Here is a 23653-nt window from a genome sequence, read left to right as displayed (position 1 = left end):
GTTCCCACTTGTTCTTGCTAGTCAACTTTCAGTGTATACCCCCATGAGTGTCTTTCAGAACCCCACCTGTTTTGTTTTGGTTGTTGTCAGTGACTCCTTGTTAGTTATCCCCTTCTGTTTGAGTGACGTTTGGCTTTCTTGCTGGGGAACAAAGAATGGGCATATCCCTTCAGACCACTGCAATTTAGCTGGTACATCATTGACATTTTCATTTTAACTTCCAATTACCATCACAAAGGTGGCTGCTGGTCCACCCACCGTCAAATGTCAACATTCTCTTTTCAAGAAATTATACAATAAGCTGACAACCCTGTTTGTAAGATTTTAACACTAGAACCGCCTGACCTTTCAGCCTAAGTACCGCTAGAGAACGTTGTCGGGCGTACCCTTCAGCATATGCATATCAACCCTAAAGGTGCAGCAAACATAAGCACCAAAGCTTCATAAATAGTGCATAAAAGATTAATTGCATGAAGAAATATTTGTGGAAATAATAACAGTGTAATCCATTTGACCAACTATTTGTAGATACGATCAGAAAGTTATAGTAATGATAACGCTTCTTTTGACAAAGTAGAAATGAAAAATAATAATAATAATATATCCAGGCAGGTGCACAGGTGAAATTATTTGCTGTATTCCTAAACAAAAGCACCAGTGCATGAACAATTGTAAAGGATGAATTGCATAAATAAATATTGTTGTAAATATTAATGACAAGATATAAAAACAGTCATTTGTATCGGACACTGTATTGTGCCCTTATACGCATGCCTTTACGCATTAATCGATCTCATCTTCTCTTTATGCTTCGGGTCCAGTCAGCATGTGTGAGCAAGCCCCACAAACAAATCAGTTGCACTGCACAGTTTTCATGTGCCTTGTTTCATGTACACCTGCCACAGATATTGCATCATTTCTCTGAAGCAATTGCGTGGCATGGTTTCTCTGAAAGTTCACCCCATACCAGTGGAGGTTCTCAGAGGAGGACCATCCTCCTCAGTATTTAAAAAAATATATGTTTTATTATTTTTTAAATGTACAACATTTAAAAGTTATCTTTTTTAGAAAAAAACTACACTAAATATATTCAGGTCACCTAATAATTGATTAAAACACACTATTTTGCAATGAATGTCTACAGAAGCCTCAACAGCACTCTGTAGGGTAGCGCCATGGTGTACCCGGAGGACAGCTAGCTTCCGTCCACCTCTGGGAACATTGACTTCAATACAACACCTAGGTGGCTCATGGTTCTCACCCCCTTCAATAGACTTACATAGTAATTATGACAACCTCCGGAGGACGTCCTCCAACCTATCAGAGCTCTCGTAGCATGAACTGACATGTTGTCCACCCAATCAAAGGATCAGAGAATGAATCTAGAACTGAAAGCATAAGCTACAGCTAGCTAGCACTACAGTGCATACATGTGGTAGTTGACTCAAAGATAAAGACAATAGTTGAACAGTTTCAAACAAATTCATGTCTTTCAAAATGAAGGAGAAGCAAGAGAGAGTCTGCTGCGAGGCTCACATGCTGACGACACCACTGGCATTACGTGCGCGAGCCTTGCAAAATAAATGTACACATACATGTTATTCAATCATTTCATCCAAACAGCTCGCGAGCGTCTGCGTAGCCAGGCCCTAAAATAGAACTTGCTTCTATTTTTTATTCTTGACATGCTGCAAGTCCCGCCTCTCCCATCTCCTTATTGGTTTTTAGGAGCATATACCCACATGGGTGATTGAAAGCTGAACTGAGGACCACCTGAGTGGCGCAGTGGTCTAAGGCACTGCAGTGCTTGCTGTGTCACTAGAGATCCTGGTTCAAGTCCAGGCTCTGTCGCAGACCGGGAGACCCATGGGGCGGCCTCTCCTGAGTCCGTATGGGAGTTGCGGCAATGGGACAATTGGATACCACGAAATGGTGGAGGAAAAGGAATTTTTAAAAAACAACCTGAACTGAGGTCCCCAGTCCAGCTGGTGGGAGTTATCTGTATTTTTATTAGCTGTTTAATATACCACCACAGACTGAGGATAAGACAACATTGACTGAGCTGTATTCCGCCAAAAACAAACAAGACAACGCTCACCCAGAGGCGGCGCTCCTAGTAGCCGGGGACTTTAATGCATGGAAACTTAGAAATTTGGTAAAATGGATTTATCAACAGCATGTTAAATGTGCAACCAGATAACTCTGGACCACCTTTACTCCACATACAGAGAAGCATACAAAGCTCTCCCTCCATTTGGCAAATCTGACCATCATTCTATCCTCCTGATTCCTGCTTACAAGCAAAAATGTAAGCAGGAAGCAACAGTGACTAGATCAATAAAAATAGTGGTCAGACGATGTAGATGTTAAGCTACAGGACTGTTTTGCTAGCACAGACTGGAATATGTTCCGCGATTCCTCTGATGGCATTGAGCAGTACACATCAGTCATTGGCTTCATCAATAAGTGCATCGATGACCATGTCCCCACGGTGACCGTACATACATACCCCAACCAGAAGCCATGGATTACAGGCAACATCCACACTGAGCTAAAGGATAGAGCTGCCGTTTCAAGGAGCAGGACTCTAACATGGAAGCTTGTAAAAAATCCCGCTATGCCCTCTGACAAACCGTCAATACAGGACTAAGACGTACTACACTGGCTCTGACGCTCGTTGGATGTGGCAGGGCTTGCAAACCATTACAGACTACAAAGGGAAGCACAGCCGAGAGCTGCCAAGTCACACGAGCCTAGCAGACGAGCTAACCTACTTCTATGCTTGCTTCGAGGCTAATAACACTGAAACATGCATGAGAGCACCAACATTCACAAAGCCGCAGGGCCAGACGGATTACCAGGATGTGTACTGCGAGCATGCGCTGACCAACTGGCAAGTGTCTACACTGACATTTTCAACCTTTCCCTGTCAGAGTCTGTAATACCAACATGTTTTAAGCAGACCACCGTAGTGCCTGTGCCCAAGAACACTAAAGATAACCTGCCTAAATGACTACCGACCCGTAGCACTCACATCTGTAGCCATGAAGTGCTTTGAAAGGCTGGTCATGGCTCACAACACCATTATCCCAGAAACCCTAGACCACTCCAATTTGCATACCGCCCCAACAGATCCACAGATTATGCAATCTCTATTGCACTCCACACTGCCCTTTCCCACCTCTGCAACTGGATCCTGGCCTTCAACGGGCCGCCCCCCAAGTGGTAAGGGTAGGTAACAACACATCCGCTATGCTGATCCTCAACACGGTGCCCCTCAGCGGTGCGTGCTCAGTCCCCTCCTGTACTCCCTGTTCACTCATGACTGCATGGCCAGGCACGACTCCAACACCATCATTAAGTTTGCCGATGACAACAGTGGTAGGCCTGATCACTGACAACGACGAGACAGCCTATAGGGAGGAGGTCAGAGACCTGGCCGTGTGGTGCCAGGACAACAACCTCTCCCTCAACGTGATCAAGACAAAGGAGATGATTGTGGACTACTGGAAAAAGAGGACAGAGCACGTCCCCATTCTCATCGATGGGGCTGCAGTGGAGCAGGTTGTGAGCTTCAAGTTCCTTGGTGTCCACATCACCAACAAACTAACATGGTCCAAGCACACTAAGACAGTCGTGAAGAGGGCACAACAAAACCTATTCCCCCTCAAGAGACTGAAAATATTTGACATGGGTCCTCAGATCCTCAAAGTTCTACAGCTGCACCATCGAGAGTATCCTGACTGGTTGCATCACTGCCTGGTACGGCAACTGCTCGGCCTCCGACTGCAAGGCACTAGAGGGTAGTGCGAACGCCCCAGGACATCACTGAGGCCAAACTTCCTGCCATCCAGGATCTCTATACCAGGCGGTGTCAGAAGAAGGCCCTAAAAATTGTCAAAGACTCCATAGAGTAGACTGTTCTCTCTGCTACCACACGGCAAGCGGTACCGGAGCACCAAGTCTAGGTCCAAAAGGCTTCTTAAATCTACCCCAAAGCCATAAGACTCCTGAACAGCTGATCAAATGGCTACCCAGACCATTTGTATTGCCCCCCTCCACATGTACATATTACTTCAACTAACCGGTGCCCCCTGCACATTGACTCGGTACCCGTACCCCCTGTATATAGCCTCGCTACTGTTATTTTACTGCTGCTCTTTAATTATTTGTTACTTTTATTTTACTTGTCTATTTTCTACTTAACCAACAATGCAGTTAAGAAAAAAAGTGGGGATGCACCGATGACATTTGGCCAATACCGATATCCAATATTTTCCCGATACCTACAACCGATATTTAACATTTGTGGCCTTTTAAGCATTATAGTACAGTTAAATAGTTCACACACAAACGCACACACACGGACGCAGCATCTCAGTGCAAGAGGCGTCACTATAGTCCCTGGTTCGAATCCAGGCTTTATCACATCCGGCCGTGATTGGGATTCCCATAGGCCGGCGCTGACAAAGCATGTAAGTAGGAAACTGTGAGAGACGGAATCTAAAACAAAAATCCAGAAAATCACATTGTATGATTTTTAAGTAATTAATTTGCATTTTATTGCATGACATAAGTATTTGATACATCAGAAAAGCAGAACTTAATATTTGGTACAGAAACCTTTGTTTGCAATTACAGAGATCATATGTTTCCTGTAGTTCTTGACCAGGTTTGCACACACTGCAGCAGGGATTTTGTCCCACTCCTCCATACAGACCTTCTCCAGATCCTTCAGGTTTCGGGGCTGTCACTGGGCAATACGGATTTTCAGCTCCCTACAAAGATGTTCTATTGGGTTCAGGTCTGGAGACTGGCTAGGCCACTCCAGGACCTTGAGATGCTTCTTACGGAGCCACTCCTTAGTTGCCCGTTGTCATGCTGGAAGACCCAGCCACGACCCATCTTCAATGCCCTTACAGGTGAGATCTTGCATGGAGCCCCAGACCGAGGGTGATTGACCGTCATCTTGAACTTCTTCCATTTTCTAATAATTGCGCCAACATTTGTTGCCTTCTCACCAAGCTGCTTGCCGATTGTCCTGTAGCCCATCCCAGCCTTGTGCAGGTCTACAATTTTACCCCTGATGTCCTTACACAGCTCTCTGGTCTTGGCCATTGTGGAGAGGTTGGAGTCTGTTTGATTGAGTGTGTGGACAGGTGTCTTTTATACAGGTAACGAGTTCAAACAGGTGCAGTTAATACAGGTAATGAGTGGAGAACAGGAGGGCTTCTTAAAGAAAAACTAACAGGTCTGTGAGAGACGGAATTCTTACTGGTTGGTATGTGATCAAATACTTATGTCATGCAATAAAATGCTAAATTAATTACTTAATCATACAATGTTTTAGATTGTCTCTCACAGTTGAAGTGTACCTATGATAAAAATTACAGACCTCTACATGCTTTGTAAGTAGGAAAACCTGCAAAATCGGCAGTGTATCAAATACTTGTTCTCCCCACTGGATGTCCCCATTACCAGTAAAACATCATCAAAACCTATTTCTTCCACTTACTTGCTTTGCTGTTCATTGTTCATTTGTTCAGTCGTTTCATTCTCAACCAGGATTTCATCATACATGTCAAGCAGTGAAGTTTCAGCTCTGTCTGTCTGTGGCCTCTCTTCCTCGGTGCGCACTGTCACTGTGTCCGTTTCCATCTTGTCCAGCTGTGTATGTAACATTTCACGAAAACCCTGTTTCTTGTCTGGATTGACGCAGCCGTCCTTGTACCTAGCATCAAGCGGCGTGGCGACACAAAGAGTCTGAGAGAATGCCACTGAATCGCTTGTTCACAGCCTCAAATACTTCTGTAAGTTTTAACCTCACGGTCTGTCGGCAGTTTTGTTGAGCGGGTGTTTCAATGCCATGACAGAGGGTATCACGTCTGCTGCAGACGCAGTTGATTAGCTTATTTCTCGAGTCAGTTGTTCAAATGGCGCTAGGAGTGTGTGCATGTTTCCAAGTTTCAAACATGTTCTCAAATGCCATTGAAAACGCCAGCAGCGGTATGAGAACCAGCACATTCTTGAGCATGCAATACGGCTTTCCTCAGTACAAAATCCTCATCGACCCACTGAGTGGTCTGACTCCGCATGCTCATGGGTCTGACGTCGCTGGTCCAAATGTCAGTCGTGAAGCCCATACATAGCAAGTAGCTCATGGATGCGTTTCAATACTGTAACTCCGGTAGGGCAACATCTGAAAAATAGCGCCAACTTGGTAGTGTGTACCGGTGCTTGACCAGTCGGCGAAAGCAAACATCCACGACAGAGAAAGGTTGATTGTCAAGGGCAATGAATTCTATTATCTTGGTATTAATGGATTTTGCCTTTGAGTTGTCTCTCTGAAATGTTCTTACTCTTTCAAATGACTGCTCGACTTGAACTTGTATAGTTGTTGGAAGTGTGCGCATAGTATTTTTCTGCTTTTGATCTGTGTAGCGCTGCATTTTTCATGGAATCATTACATCATCTACCTACGTTATATAGGTATGCTTTGACATCGGTTTTGCACATCGGCGTTAAACTAGACAATCGGGCTGATGCAGATTTGGCATTTTTAGCTGACATAAAATTTGTCCCGTGTGGCTCAGTTGGTAGAGCATGGCGCTTGCAACGCCAGGGTTGTGGGTTCAATTCCCACGGGGGGACCAGGATGAATATGTATGAACTTTCCAATTTGTAAGTCGCTCTGGATAAGAGCGTCTGCTAAATAATGTAAATGTAAATGTGTAAATGTTATGAAAATAGATGTGCAGCAACGCTCCCCATCCAACCTGACAGAGCTTGAGATGATCTGCAGAGAAGAATGGGAAAATTCCCAAAATACAGGTGTGCCAAGCTTGTAGCGTCATACTCAAGGCTGTAATCGCAGCAAAGGTGCTTCAACAAAGTACTGAAAAACATACCCACAGGATGCTGCCACCACCATAAGGAGGTTTCCTCCAGACGTGACGCTTGGCCAAAGAATTCAATCTTGGTTTCATCAGACCAGATAATCTTGTTTCTCATGGTCTGAGAGTCCTTTAGGTGCCTTTTGGCAAGCTCCAAGCGGGCTGTCATGTGGCTTTTACTGAGGATTGGCTTCCATCTGGCCACTCTACCATAAATGCCTGATTGGTGGAGTACTGCAGAGATGGTTGTCCTTCTGCAAGGTTCTCCCATCTTCACAGAGGAACTCTGGAGCTTTGTCAGAGTGACCATCGGGTTCTTGGTCACTTCCCTGACCAAGGCCCTTCTCCCCCGATTGCACAGACAATCCTGTCTCGGAGCTCTACGGACAATTCCTTCAACCTGATGGCTTGGTTTTTGCTCTGACATGCACTGTCAACTGGGGGACCTTATATAGACAGGTGTGTGTTTTTCCAAATCATGTACATTGAATTGACCACAGGTGGACTCCAATCAAGTTGTAGAAACATCTCAAGGATGATCAATGGAAACAGGATGCACCTGAGCTCAATTTAGAGTCTCATAGCAAATGGTCTGAATACTTATGTAAATAAGTTATGTTTTTTTGTTTTAATAAACGAGACAATTTCTACAAACCTGTTTTGGCTTTGTCATTATGGGGTGTTGTGTTAAAAAATATAAGTCTAATGTCTAAAGTCTATAAATATAAGTCTAATGTAACACAATGTAGAAATAGGGAAGGGGCCTGAACACCTTCCCGAATGCACTGTAAATTAAATCAACCTTTTCATTCAATTAGGCCTAATTTCAATTTGATTGTGAAGTAACTTGCAAAAGTATTGCCCATTCCACCCATTTGCCATTTATTCAGTGGGCTGGCATCGTTTGTGTCGCTGGACAGAGTCAAGGATATAGTTTGCATTATTTTAAAGGCCTATTGCAACATGTAGCATGTTTTTGTTTCCCTTACAATACATTTGGTTAGTAATAGTTATAGTATATAAAACAGTCCCATAACAGCTTATTTTTACGAAGTAAAATGAAAAGAGAATGTATCAACCTCCAAGGGGCGCAGCCAAATTATTTGCTGCTGATAAATAGGCATAACACAAACTCATCATTACAATATTGTCTTTCTAAATTAAATCAACCTCTCCACCTTCCTTATCATTCAGTTAGGCATAATTTAAACTCAATTGTGAAGTAAAGTGCACAATTATCACCCATATGTCATTCATTCAGTGATGAGAAAGCGCCTGGCTGTGTACCAATGTCCTACAGCACATTGTCTTGGCAGACTAAGTTGGGAATAGGTGTTTTAAAAAAAATATATATATATAATAATAATAATAACTGTTAAACGCTCTAAATACTTTTCCGTTTGTGATTTCAAAATTCTGACAAATGAGCAGTGTAAAATGCAAACATTTAGGAAAATTCAGGGCAGGAGCAGTAAAGAGCTTTTTGGGGGGATTTTTTTTCAACAAAATCAAAACGTCAGGGCCTGTGGTGGTTCTAGTGTTAAATTATATCAAAGTGAACCTTTTTCAGTGATAAAGACATCTAGATACCTCAAGGTAGGGTGGCGTATGCGAAATGTCTCAAATCTGAGCACCTTGAACTCCTAAATATTTTGCCATTCAGGTCCAAAAAACTACTTTCTGACCACTTCTACCATGTGCAAATATGTATAGAAAGTTTCATTTAAATCAAAAGTTGTGCAGTCAAAATGTGATTGAAATCAAATGGAATAATCCGGGTGATTCTCACAATCTTGGTTTCAAAGTGTAACGGCAGCCTTCCTCCTCTTCACGAGAAGAGGAGGTGTAGCAGGGATCGGACCAACAGGCAGCGTAGCCAGTGCTCAACATGTTTAATAGACGATTATCTCACTTACAAAATACAAAAATAACAAACGTGGCAAACCGAAACAGTCCTCTCTGGTGAAATAAACACAAAGACAGGAAACAACCACCCACAAACCCCAACACAAAACAAGCCACCTAAATATGGTTCCCAATCAGAGACAATGACAAACACCTGCCTCTGATTGAGAACCATATCAGGCATGCATAGAAATGGACAAACTAGACACTCAACATAGAATGCCCACCCAGCTCACGTCCTGACCAACACTAAAACAAGTAAAACACACAAGAACTATGGTCAAAACGTGACAGTACCCCCCCCTCCTGAGGTGCGGACTCCGAACGCACAACCTAAACCTATAGGGGAGGGTCTGGGTGGGCATCTGTCCGGGGTGGCGGCTCTGGCGCTGGACGAGGACCCCACTCCACCATTGTCTTTGTTCCCCTCCTTAGCGTCCTTTGAGTGGCGACCCTCGCCGCCGACCTTGGCCTAGGAACCTTCACAAAGGGCCCCACCAGACTGAGGAAACTCCTCCGGACCGAGAGGCAGCTCCGGACCGAGAGGCAGCTCCGGACCGAGAGGCAGCTCCGGACCGAGAGGCAGCTCCGGACCGAGAGGCAGCTCCGGACCGAGAGGCAGCTCCGGACCGAGAGGCAGCTCCGGACCGAGAGGCAGCTCCGGACCGAGAGGCAGCTCCGGACCGAGAGGCAGCTCCGGACCGAGAGGCAGCTCCGGACCGAGAGGCAGCTCCGGACCGAGAGGCAGCTCCGGACCGAGAAGTAGCTCATGACAGAGAGGTAGCTCCGGACCGAGAAGTAGCTCCGGACCGAGAAGTAGCTCCGGACCGAGAAGTAGCTCATGACCGAGAGGTAGCTCATGACCGAGGGGTAGCTCATGACCGAGGGGTAGCTCATGACCGAGGGGTAGCTCATGACCGGAGGGGTAGCTCATGACCGGAGGGGTAGCTCATGACCGGAGGGCAGCTCATGACTGGAGGGCAGCTCATGACTGGAGGGCAGCTCATGACTGGAGGGCAGCTCATGACTGGAGGGCAGGTTGATGATTTCGGTAATGATAATAAGTATACTAAGACTGAGGTTAAAATGGTTAAAAACATAAAATTGAATGTAGAAAATAAATGAGAACTTGAATCCATGATTGTGCCAGTATTCTCAATTTCATTTTGCAGTGCTTCAAAAGTACATAACATACATAGGCTAAAAACAGAGAACACATGAACACATACAAAAACATTAGAACAGCACATCATCGTCACTACATCATCGTCACTACACACACTGGCCTGTACAGTGTCCCTTCAGGATGTTGTTTCTATGACCCCAAGCTGGTGCAGCCTCTTTATCTTCAAGTCAAAGTTATGAGTTTTGCAAGCACATGTTTCTCTGTCTGTGACTATTCGCTGGCCAATCCAAAATGGCTTAAGTTTAAAGAATTGAGCCTTGGAAAGGTTGTGCCTTGGATTCTCAGACAGAAATCTTCTATGAAGATTTGCCATAGCGTCCGTTAAGGCTCTCTTACGGAATATCTGGCCCTTTTTCCGAATTTCATCTTGATGAAGGAAGCGGCTAACAAGTTTGCGCATTAGTCTTCTCTGGCTGTTATTGGATAATGTTCTCTGATGGCCTCTCTTCTGTAGTTTTCTGGACCTCTCTGCCTTCCATGTTGACAATTACCTGCTTCCTCTTGGCCATCATCAAGTCTTTTCTTTAGGTTGACCATCTCTTTGGTCCTCTGCAGCAGCTTCTCTTCTGTGTAGTGCAACTTTGATCTCAATTTTGATAGTGTTTTCTTTCTTCTATTTCTCTTTTTGGGCGATTCCTTTGGGGTAGAGGTTTTCATTGGTCCTGGTGTCTCTAGAGATGTCTTTCTTCTTTTAGGAGTTGAGTTGATGGCAGGGACATTTACCTGCCGAGGTGAGAATGGCTGTTCTCTTGGGGAGGTTGTGTCTTCTTGAAGATTTTGAATAACTTCTTAATTTTGCTTCTTGAACATGTTGAAGTGTATCATCTTGTGTTATGTCCAATACAGCTTTTAGCTGTTTCTTTCTTCTGTAATACCTTTTTGAGTTTTCCCGCCACTGTTTTCACTTTTCATGTTGCTTCTGTCAGATCTGGAGTTTTCTTGATTTTACAATTATGCTTTCGTTTTTGATATCTGGAAATGGAAAGGAAGCATAACATGAAATGAGCATGTCTCAAAACATATGAAAAATCTTACTGTTATGGACACGTCATCCCATAGTAGAGACTGAATGGCTTGCTTGCTTACTGACTGACTGTGTGTGTATCCTATAGAAGAGACGGAATGGCTTAGAAACTGTGTGGACATCCTATAGTATAAACTAAATGGCTTACTTAGTGTGGTGGATGTGTGCGGGCGCATGTGTAGACTTCCTAACACTGTAAGGTATTGACTTCCTATAGACTATAAATATGCTAATTACTCTTTCTGTAACCTCTCAAACCCCTAACCTCTCTCTCTCCTTCCTTCTGTACTCTTCCAGCAGTTCTGGGTTGGTGTAAACTTTCTCTGAATTTTGTCAGCCTTCGCTAAAGCTTTCTTTTTGCCCCTTGACTGTCTGCAATTAAACAGGACATAAAGCAAAATATCAACATTTAGTAAATAATATTTAAATTAATAGTTCATTATATATATATTTTAAAATAGTCTGTATGATTAAATTCATTACCTAAACAAAAGTTCTCTCTACCACAACTGGCCTTAAATTGCAGCGCTAAGTTAGAATGGTGTTGCGGAGGATGAGGAACCTTAGCATGTTTTGCTAACAAAAGAGAAGACATGATGACTAAGCAAATTTTTACTCAATGTTCATCATTAGAAATGAAGTATAATTTCATATTTTTTTTATCTAACGTTTTCTAAATGTGGAAAACTACCTGTATCGGTAATGATAATCAATACTGTTGTGTACGCAGTCTGACAAGAGAATGTTTAACTTTTAACTGGAGAAATATAAAGAGATCTTACCTGGTAGCCATCTTGAAGGTACTAGCAGATGTGTTGCTTCATTCAAAATCAAACTTTCTTTGTGTTTGTAAACAGTTCTTCAAAAATGTTGTGGAGAATAACATCAGTCATGGACACTTAGTTTTCATTATTATTTTACATGAATATTTAGTAAATTTCTGTCATGTGAAAACATCTAGTAGAACATCCATTAATTTTTTTCAGAATATTTTCATTTTACTCTGTTTAAATTACAACATTCAGACAGAGCTGGACGAGTTGCAGTAATGAGAATTTCAGCAGAAAATGCAAAAAACAAAAATAATGAATTCCTATGTTGAAATTACTCTTTGTGCAAGGTAGAGAACAGTATTCTCTTTATTATATTACATGTTTTATGTTTAAAATCATTACTGCCATGGTATTTTAATGGTTTCATGAGAATGACCCACCCAGTTGTATAACTGTATGAGCTGGGTTGTTTGTCCTTGCATTTAATTTATGTTTGCTGTCACTTGCTAGCATTTAGCTAGCATCCTCTATGGGAATTCGCTAGAATTTTGTTAGAAATAGCGCCCGATCTAAACAAATGCTATCAGTAAAACCATATAGTAGGGCTGCACAATTCATCGAATTCAGATCGAAATTGCGATATTAACATGCAATAGCCATATAGGAAGAGGCTGCGATTCTCATTTCTTTGACACTCTGTTAAAACAACAAAAACTAGACTGTGGTACCTTCTCCAGTGAGATCTGCTAGACTCCATTCATTCACTCTCTACATGCACAGATGATGCTAACCAATCACACGCGGGCTCTCGCACTCTGCATGGCATGCACATGCTGGCCAATTACGAGTGTCCCTGCTTAAAGTGCGCAGTTAGATTCTGGTGAGGAAAGAAAGGGCTTCACTTCACCGTAGCTCCATTGTAGACAGTGTGTTTCGGGAAACAGAAGTGCTGCTAGTGCTAATTGATTCAGTGCGAAAGGGCGCATCTTCAGTGCCTCAGTTGTGGCAACAAGACCCAACACAACAAATGTATTCAATCATTTGAAGACGAACCATCCCTTACTTTACAACGATTGTATGTTGAAAAAAAGCACCCGACAGCAGCAAAGCCACTCAACTACTAACATTTAACAGACATTGATTGCCGAGGCGTTTTCAAATGTAACGCCCTACGAAAAAGCATCCCGCGGTTAGGACCTTTATCTATTTCGCAATTACTATTGTTTTTTTTATCAGATTATGCATTTTACCACCATTTTCATTACAGTCCAAACAAGTAATAAACAAATCAATTTCAAATTATGTTTTAACACTGCTCCCGTAATGAAAAGGCCTGAGTTAAACATAATTGTAAAAAATTATTTAATTCAGACTCACAATTTCAGCTTTTTAGCCGTTTTGTTAATGAGAAGGCCAAGTGGGTTAAAGGGATTGTTTGAGAATAAGAACCTCATTCTGAAGGCATGAAAGCAAATAAATTAACTTCTACTAATCTTCTAGATCAATGTTTCCCAAACTCAGTCCTGGGGCCTCCAAGGGGTGCACATTTTGGAGTTTTCCCTAGCACTACACAGATGATTCAAATAATCAACTCATTATTAAGCCTTGATTATTTGAATCAGCTGTGTAGTGCTAGGGCAAAAAAAGAAAAACATCCACCCCTTGGGGTTCCCTGGACAGAGTTTGGGAAACTCTGCTCTAGATGATGCAACATTAGTGAATACAACTTTATTTAAAAACTGATTAGAGTTTTCACAGGAACTTCAAAAAGTGTTATGGTAATGAGACATGTCCACAGACACTGTGTGTGTTTGTACATAATAAATATTATAGTTTAATGTAAACTTCAACTAGTATAACATTTATGATTTATGGCTAAGTGACAGCAACATAGTTAAGTGTTTTATTAAAATAAGTTAGGTTTTTATGATGTATAACTGTATAAAATGACCTGAGAATGTAACTTCAGTAATGAGAATTTGGGGTGAATGTACAATAACCTGACAAAAATGTATAATCTATTTAAAATAAAACTTTGCCAAAAACTACACTACTTAGTCCTCAGAATGATCGGTTGGTTTGATTGGTTTTTGCAGATCATGGTTTTGTAACTTAACTTGCTACAGACATGTTTAAAACTGGTTTCATGAGAATCACCCTTGATTTCAGTTAGCACAATATGTATTCATTTATATGATCTCATTTTAGAAGTGATGTGCTCTACCCTGACACTTATTATTATTATTTTTTCTTCACACAAGTGTTTGAAAATCACAGGTGAAGCCACAAATAGGAAATAGCATATGTGGACATAATAAACAAGGTAGCAAAAGCAACAGGTAGCCAAGTTGATAATAGATAAGTTTTGCAGTTCAAACCCAGAATCAACATTTGGATGTTAAGACTGCATTGCTTATTATAGAAATCCCTTCATATGAAACTGCTGTAGTTTACAGAGCATGTCCAACAAAAGTGGGTTCATAACTGCAAGAACAGTACTTGTTTACCAGTTGTTGAGCTAAGAGATGCATTGTGGCTCATAAAAAAGCCTGACCTCATTGTCTTCCAAAACATAATACTTAGGAAACACTATCACTGATAGATACCCCGAATCGGGACAAGCATTCCATTATGTTGAGATCTATTCAACTTTGTACACTCTATTGACTAAACGTTTAAATATATCTTCAGATGGACAATAACATTCTTGTATACTGTATCATATTGCTGCCAATACAGGGGAAGTCCATTCAGGACTTGAACCCGTGACCCTGCACCTAATAGTCCAACATCTCTTAAGCCAATAACAGGCCAAGACTGGTGAACTTCTTGACTAGGTCGCTGGTGCTGTACTGAGGACGATACATCTAGGATACCTGGAATCCCACCAGATGTTTCCTGTTGGGATTCATACCAGCAAACCTTTGGTTTCTGGCCTGACATTTTTACTTTGTGTCCCACCATTTCAGCTGTCTGGTGAATCACGTCGCACCATAAGGATTGAGCAGTGAACAATACACAATCGTACCAAAGAATAAAAATAAAAAAGATTAATTAATAAAACCCTACCGCTTCAAAACATCCAACTTTTTAAAGATGAGTATTGGCTTGTATCGAATTTTAAGGAATTGACTTTAATAGAGGTCGACCGATTAATCGGAGTGGCCGATTCAGTCAGGGCCAAATTCAGGTTTTCATAACAATCGGAAATCGGTAATTTTGGGCGCCGATTTTGCTGTTTTTTGGGCGGGGGTTTACACCTTAATTTAACTAGTCAAGTCAATTTAAGAACACATTCTTATTTTCAATGACGGCCTAGGAACGGTGGGTTAACTGCCTTGTTCAGGGGCAGAACGACAGATTTTTACCTCGATCAGCTCGGGGATTCAATCTTGCTACCCTTATAGTTAACTAGTCCAACGCTCTAACCACCTGCCTCACGAGGAGCCCGCCTGTTACGCGAATGCAGTAAGAAGCCAAGGTAGTGGCTTCTTGGCCTGCTGGAGGTCATTTTGCAGGGCGCTGGCAGTGCACCTCCTTGCACAAAGGCGGAGGTAGCGGTCCTGCTGCTGGGTTGTTGCCCTCCTACGGCCTCCTCCATGTCTCCTGATGTACTGGCCTGTCTCCTGGTAGCGTCTGCATGCTCTGGACACTACGCTGACAGACACAGCAAACCTTTTTGCCACAGTTCGCATTGATGTGCCATCCTGGATGAACTGCACTACTTGAGCCACTTGTGTGGGTTGTAGACTCCGTCTCATGCTACCACTAGAGTGAGAGCACCGCCAGCATTCAAAAGTGACCAAAACATCATCCAGGAAGCATAGGAACTGAGAAGTGGTCTGTGGTCACCACCTGCAGAATCACTCCTGTTTTGGGGGGTGTCTTGCTAATTGCCTATAATTTCCACCTTTTGTCTATTCCATTTGCACAACAGCATTTGAAATGTATTGTCAATCAGTGTTGCTTCCTAAGTGGACAGTTTGATTTCACAGAAGTGTGATTGACTTGGAGTTACATTGTGTTGTTTAAGTGTTCCCTTTATTTTTTTGAGCAGTGTATATATATATATATATATATTTTTATTTATTTATTATTTTTTTATTTTATTTTTTTTTATTTTTTTTTTTAAATCGGCCGATTAATCGGTATCGGCTTTTTTGTTCCTCCAATAAATTGGTATCGGCGTTGAAAAATCATAATCGGTCGACCTCTAGACTGTATAATAATGAAATTATTGGTATAAATGGACAAAACATTTCGACCCACCTACACCCCTGCCCGACCCAAAGTATATCTAGGCTATATGCGGTCCCTGAAGGAATGTCAGAAATGGGATTAGAACCTACACCCCCAAGGGAGACTGCAAACTAAACGCATCCTGACCTCCAACTTCCAATTAACCCACGGTAACGGCATCCCACTTCTGCCACCAATGCAGCAAACAATGAAGTACCTTACTGTGATTGTGTGATTGTGTGAAATAGGTAGCGTAGAGATGCGGTATTGAGGGCAGATATTCAGGAGGCAGAAGCTTCTGGTGCAAAGGTGTCCATATTAGTTTCAGTGTTCAATAGTGATAGCCGGCAATTAATATTTACAAGACAAACAGGTGAACAATACTTACTGCTGAAGCAAAATAACAAACCTCACTGCCTAAAACAGGCTCACCCTGTAGCTTCCATAGATCTTACAGGTTGGGTTGTGTGTACCTGGCTCAAGCAGCCTCCCCACTTCAATTCTAAAACAGAACTGCATTGCTCTCCAAAACGAGCCCATTTATACACCTGAAGTACACTTCCTGGAACATAACAATATGTATGGCAACATAACACCAAAATCTGGCTAATACAAATTGAACTGGCTTCCTCATAATTACCCCATTACATACATTCCGTCTAAAACAAACCTGACCACTTCCATGTACAGTTTAAAATTGGGCACACGTTAAACAACAATCATTAATTGTTAAGTGAATGGAACTGGCAAATGGCGGCAGCCCAGTAACATATAGCGGTGCGCAAAGGCACGCCCGCTCAGGCCGCACAACTCAAATTACATAGACAAGACACAAGGAGCTCCGACACAACGTGAGAAGTATGAACAAAGGAAAGCATTAACAGAATGAAACAAACAGTTTCTTGCTTGTAAGTGTTACAATGAATCTGTGCACAGAAACCACATTTCACTCTGGTAGGCTTGAGACAGGAAAATAACTGCATTTCTGTGTGGAACCGATTATACGGAAATACCTTTCCATACAAAAATGTTCCTGACGAACTGGGCATGAACTTAAAACAGTAACTTATTGCTAACAAAGAAACTAATGAATAATATAGTCATGTGCGGTATAACGCTTGCTTCTAGGAAGAAATGGCAAAATGCATAAGAGAAATAGAACCTAATGGCAGACTAGACAGTGTGCGAGTTCGTGACGAGTGGGCATAAACTCACATCAAAGATGATTTTTTTTACCATTTTAATTTAAAATAAAAAATAGTTATTTTTATATGCACAAGCACCATTCATGACAACCCCACCCTTGATGGCAGAGAGAAAATTTTGCAAATGTAAAGCTTATTTCCTGCAACTCTAAATTTTGCCATGGGATGGAGACTTTTTTTTGCAATTTTAAAGCTAATTTCATGCAATTCCACACATTTTTGCCATTTCTAATGTGTGTTCATGTGATATTTGGGTGACTTAAACATTACAACAAAATCAATGGGCTAAAAAAACATTAGCTGACCTGGGCTAGTTGATCTGGACATTTGACTTGTTATTAATAGCTAGTAACTTATTTTTATAGTCATTTTTTGCATATTTTCTTCAAATCTGAAAACATTGAAGACACGCCTATTTTCTGAAGAATTGCATTATGGGCCCTAAAAGTATGGAAATAGTGTCCTCTGCGTGTTTACTCATATTTTGGCAATAACTATTTCCATACTTTACACTCAATTCACCTCACAAATAGTACGGTTAGTACGAGTATTCGAACAAAGCTATGGTTTCCATGTATTTGATGCCTATCTATTCCAGCTATTTTTATGCGGTGTCCTAGTCCTCAGCAGTCTCCACAGGTATGCACAGAAAGCACTGCCTCTGCAACGCAATGCTGCAAGGCAAACGCAGAGTTCCATTGGAAATGAATGTACTTCTGGTGTACCAAAATGCGAGGCGTTAGCTAAAATTATCCCCGAAGCGACTACAACATATCTAGCTGTACAACCAGACTTGCCCTGATGACAGTCTTGGTTTCCACTAATGCCTCCGCAAGAATTGGCTCAAAATATCGTTTAAAAATCATACGAACTAGCCTGCTGCACCAATGTAAACGCAATAAACGAAATGTCACCGTGAACTGTGTATTTAAGAATTAACTATTTGTCAATTTGACAAGTTACGAGCTGGTTACCGACAACCTGTCAAAAGTTGTTTAATTCTCAAGTCATCACTTCCTAAAGTTCAAGTTGAGGAAAATGCTGTGGTCTCCAACACCGGCTCGGAAAAGACAGGACCCATACAATGTCGTTTTCAGAGGTTAAACTCACCTACGAATTCCAAATGTAAGATGTCCAGGCTGCAATATGAGCTGTCATTTATCTTCCGTCAGAACTGCAAACGACACTTTTCTTGTCTCTGCTAAAGCCGGCAGCGCATCCTTCCTGCTCGAGCCCCAGCGAGCGGAGGTTGCCTCCCACGACCAAAGATTTGTATAACTAACACAAGATGGACCACAGCCTGTTGTTTCCAATGGGAGCAAATTAATCATAGTGGGAAGAACAAGCAAGGAAGTAGGCAGAGCCAAACAAGAGCTAACAAGAGCCTATTGGCGCGTTCTAGCATATGCTTGCATATTCCATTAGGGAACGCCTACTCTGAAGTGCGCGTGTGTATTAACTCAAATCGCACTTGCACTCCTTCTGAACCACACATTTTTTGTTTGTTAACTTTGGCAAACGATAAAGTCTACGAAACTTAGTCCAATATGTTCGTAACAGATTCCAGTTTTGGAAACAGAAAACTGTATTGAGATCAAATGTTTAATCGATGAGAAAATTAGCAGAATGTCGGCCAAAATCTATCAATTCAATCTCAATTTAAGGGTCTTTATTGGCATGGGAAACATATTTTTACATTGCCAAAGCAAGTTAAATATATAATTAACAATAATTAATTAACAGTTTAAAATAATTAAGTTTATTTATAATTAACAGTTAAAAAAAAAGAAAAAAAATCAACAGTAAACATTACTAGACAATCTGGACCCTCTTTCTAAAATTATCCGCCACCATTGTTGCAACCCCTATTACCAGTCTGTTCAACCTCTCTTTCGTATCGTCCGAGATCCCTAAAGATTGGCAAGCTGCCGCTGTCATCCCCCTCGTCAAAGGGGGTGACACTCTAGACCCAAATTGTTGTAGACCTATATCCATCCTGCCCTGCCTTTCTAAAGTCTTCGAAAGCCAAGTTAATAAACAGATCACTGACCATTTCGATTCCCACCGTACCTTCTCCGCTGTGCAATCTGGTTTCCAAGCTGGTCACGGGTGCACCTCAGCTACACTCAAGGTATTAAACGATATCATAACCGCCATCGATAAAAGACAGTACTGTGCAGCTGTCTTCATCGACCTAGCCAAGGCTTTCGACTCTGTCAATCACCGTATTCTTATCGCCAGACTCAATAGCCTTGGTTTCTCAAATGATTGCCTCGCCTGGTTCACCAACTACTTCGCAGACAGAGTTCAGTGTGTCAAATCGGAGGGCCTGCTGTCCGGACCTCTGGCAGTCTCTAGGGGGGTGCCACAGGGTTCAATTCTCAGGCCGACTCTTTTCACTGTATATATCAACGATGTCGCTCTTGCTGCGGGTGATTCCCTGATCCACCTCTACACAGACGACATCATTCTGTATACATCTGGCCCTTCTTTGGATACTGTGTTAACTAAACTCCAGACGAGCTTCAACGCCATACAACACTCCTTCCGTGGCCTCCAACTGCTCTTAAACGCTAGTAAAACCAAATGCCTGCTTTTCAACCGTTCGCTGCCCGCACCTGATCTAGAATATGTGGACAACTACAAATACCTAGGTGTCTGGCTAGACTGTAAACTCTCCTTCCAGACTCATATTAAACATCTCCAATCCAAAATCAAATCTAGAATCGGCTTTCTATTTCGCAACAAAGCGTCCTTCACTCACGCCGCCAAACATACCCTAGTAAATCTGACTCTCCTACCGATCCTCGACTTCGGCGATGTCGTCTACAAAATAGCCTCCAACACTCTACTCAGCAAATTGGATGCAGTATATCACAGTGCCATCCGTTTTGTTACCTAAGACCCTTATACCACCCACCACTGCGACCTGTATGCTCTAGTCACCTGGCCCTCGCTACATATTCGTCACCAGACCCACTGGCTCCAGGTCATCTATAAGTCTATGCTAGGTAAAGCTCCGCCTTATCTCAGCTCACTGGTCACGATAACAACACCCACCCGTAGCACGCGCTCCAGCAGGTATATCTCACTGGTCATCCCCAAAGCCAACACCTGTTTTGGCTGCCTTTCCTTCCAGTTCTCTGCTGCCAGTGACTGAACCGAATTGCAAATATTGCTGAAGCTGGAGACTTATATTTCCCTCACTATAAACATCAGCTATCTGAGCAGCTAACCGATCGCTGCAGATGTACATAGTTATTTGTAAATAGCCCACCCAATCTACCTACCTCATCCCCATATTGTTTTTATTTACTTTTCTGCTGTTTTGCACACCAGTATTTCTACTTTCACATCATCATCTGCTCATCTATCACTCCAGTGTTAATCTTCTAAATTGTAATTACTTCGCTACTATGGCCTATTTATTGCCTTACCTCCTCACGCCATTTGCACACACTATATATAGACTTTCTTTATTTCTATTGTGTTATTGACTGTACGCTTGTTTATTCCATGTGTAACTCTGTGTTGTTGTTTGTGTCGCACTGCATTGCTTTATCTTGGCCAGGTCGCAATTGTAAATTACAACTTGTTCTCAACTAGCTTACCTGGTTAAATAAAGGTGAAAAAAATAAAAAATAAACACTCACAAAAGTTCCAAAAGAATAAAGACATTTCAATCATGATATTATGTCTATATACAGTGTTGTAATGATGTGCAAATAGTTAAAGTACAAAAGGAAAATAAATAAACATAAATATAGGTTGTATTTACAATGGTGTTTGTTCTTCACTGGTTGCCATTTTATTGTGGCAACAGGTCACAAATCTTGCTGCTGTGATTGCACACTGTGGTATTTCACCCAATAGATATGGGAGTTTATCAAATTGTATTCGTTTTTTTATTCTTTGTGGGTCTGTGTAATCTGAGGGAAATATGTGTCTCTAATATGGTCATACATTCGTCAGGAGGTTAGGAAGTGCAGCTCAGTTTCCACCTCATTTTGTGGGCAGTGTGCACATAGCCTGTCTTCTCTTGAGAGCCAGGTCTGCCTTAATCAGCCTTTCTCAATAGCAAGGCTATGCTCACTGAGTCGGTACATAGTCAAAGATTTCACAGTGGTCAAGTATTCTGCCACTATGTACTCTCTGTTTAGTGCCAAATAGCATTCTAGTTTGCTCTGTTTTTTTGTAAATTCTTTCCAATGTGTCAAATAATTATCTTTTGGTTATCTCATGATTTGGTTTGGTCTAATTGCATTGCTATCCTGAGGCACCAGGATTTATATATATATGTACACTACCATCCAAAAGTTTGGGGTCACTTAGAAATGTCCTTGTTTTGAAAGAAAAGCATTTTTTTTGTCCATTAAAATAACATCAAATTGATCAAAAATACAGTGTAGACATTCTAGCTGACTATTGCAGCTGGAAATGGCTGATTTTCTATGGAATACCTACATAGGCGTACAGAGGCCCATTATCAGCAACCATCACTCCTGTGTTCCAATGGCACATTGTGTTAGCTAATCCAAGTTTATCATTTTAAAAGGCTAATTGATCATTAGAAAACCATTTTGCAAATATGTTAGCACAGCTGGAAACTGTTGTTCTAATTAAAGAAGCAATAAAACTGGCCATCTTTAGACTAGTTGAGTATCTGGAGCATCAGCATTTGTGGGTTCGAGTACAGGCTCAAAATGGCCAGAAACAAAGATCTTTCTTCTGAAACTCATCAGTCTTTTCTTGTTCTGAGAAATGACGGCTATTCCATGCGAGAAATTGCCAACAAACTGAAGATCTTGTACTGTACAACGCTACTGTACTACTCCCTTCACAGAACAGCGCAAACTGGCTCTAACCGGAATAGAAAGAGGAGTGGGAAGCCCCGGTGCACAACTGAGAAAGAGAACAAGTACATTAGTGTCTAGTTTGAGAAACGGACACCTCGCAAGTCCTCAACTGGCAGCTTCATTAGATAATACCCGCAAAACACCAGTCTCAACGTCAACAGTGAAGAGGCGACTCCGGGATGCTGGCCTTCTAGGCAGATTCCTCTGTCCAGTGTCCGTATTCTTTGCCCATCTTAATTTTTTATTTTTTATTGGGCAGTCTGAGATATGGCTTTTTTTTGCAACTCTACCTAGAAGGCCAGCATCCCAGAGTTGCCTCTTCACTGTTGGCGTTGAGATAGTAATTTACAACATTAACAATGTCTACTGTACACTGTATTTCCAATCAATTTGATGTTATTTTTATAGACAATTTTTATTTTATTTTCCAAAACAAGGAAATTTCTAGGTGACCTCAAACTTTTGAACGGTAGTGTATATATATGGTTTACCTTTATTTAACTAGGCAAGTCAGTTAAGAACAAATTGTTATTTTACAATGACGGCCTACCCCGGCCAAACCCTCCCATAACCCGGACGATGCTGGGCCAATTGTGCGCCACCCTATGGGACTTCCGATCACAGCCCGGGATCAAACCAGGGTCTGTAGTGACGCCTCTAGCACTGAGATGCAGCATGGTCTGTTTGGGTTTGTGAACAGAACCCCAGGACCAGCTTGCTTATGGGGCTCTTCTTCAGGTTCATTTCTCTGTAGATGATGGCTTTGTTATGGAAGGTTCGGGAATTGCTTCCTTTTAGGTGTTTGTAGAATTTAACCTATCTTTTCTGGATTTTGATAATTAGCGGGTATCGGCCTAATTCTGATCTGCGTGCATTATTTGGTGTTTTACGTTGTACACAGAGGACATTTTTGCAGAATTCTGCATGCAGAGTCTCAATTTGGTGTTTGTACCATTTTGTGAATTTTTGGTTGGTGAGCGGACCCCAGACCTCACAACCATAAAGGGCAATGGGTTCTATAACTGATTAAAATATTTTTTGCCAGATCCTAATTAGTATGTCGAATTTGATGCTTCTTTTGATGGTATAGAAGGCCCTTCTTGAATTGTCTCTCAGATCGTTCACAGGTTTGTGTAAGTTACCTGTGGCGCTGATGTTCAGGCCAAGGTATGTATAGTTTTTTGTGTGCTCTAGGGCAACGGTGTCTAGATGGAATTTGTATTCGTGGTCCTGGCAACTGGACCTTTTTTGGAACACCATTATTTTTTGTCTTACTGAGAATTACTCAGCGTCCAGGTCTAACAGAATCTGTGCAGAAGATCTAGGTGCTGCTGTAGGCCCTCCTTGGTTGGGGACAGAACCTCCATCTCTCTCCATCTTCTCCCACTGCCAGCCACTGGGCTTCCTCTCACCGCCATATTTGGTATTGAGTGGAAACGCCAACCGGATGCTTTACATTTATATACACATCCGGTGAAACACATGTCTCATTGTTCTATCTGTGGCTTAACTACAGCTGGTATACAGGAGAACGGTCCTTGCTATCCGGAATCAAGGGGATGTCCCTAGCCC

At 41.9% G+C, this 23653-nt stretch overlaps 1 protein-coding gene across 1 annotated transcript in view; it reads right to left on the bottom strand.

Annotated features, from left to right (window-relative positions):
• LOC129862325 (uncharacterized) overlaps positions 1–18487 on the bottom strand; it is a 577333-nt gene extending 558846 nt beyond the window's left edge. Inside the window, exon 1 of the mRNA XM_055933839.1 lies at positions 18336–18487. The gene's annotated coding sequence lies outside the window, so the exon portion shown is untranslated. The remainder of the gene's footprint in view (positions 1–18335) is intronic.
• Between the last annotated feature and the right edge of the window lie 5166 nt (positions 18488–23653).

The sequence above is a fragment of the Salvelinus fontinalis genome, chromosome 9 (genome assembly GCF_029448725.1).
Source record: "Salvelinus fontinalis isolate EN_2023a chromosome 9, ASM2944872v1, whole genome shotgun sequence".
Lineage (NCBI taxonomy): Eukaryota > Metazoa > Chordata > Actinopteri > Salmoniformes > Salmonidae > Salvelinus > Salvelinus fontinalis.
Note: the sequence above shows the minus strand (reverse complement) of the source record. Positions and strands in the feature narration are given on the sequence as shown.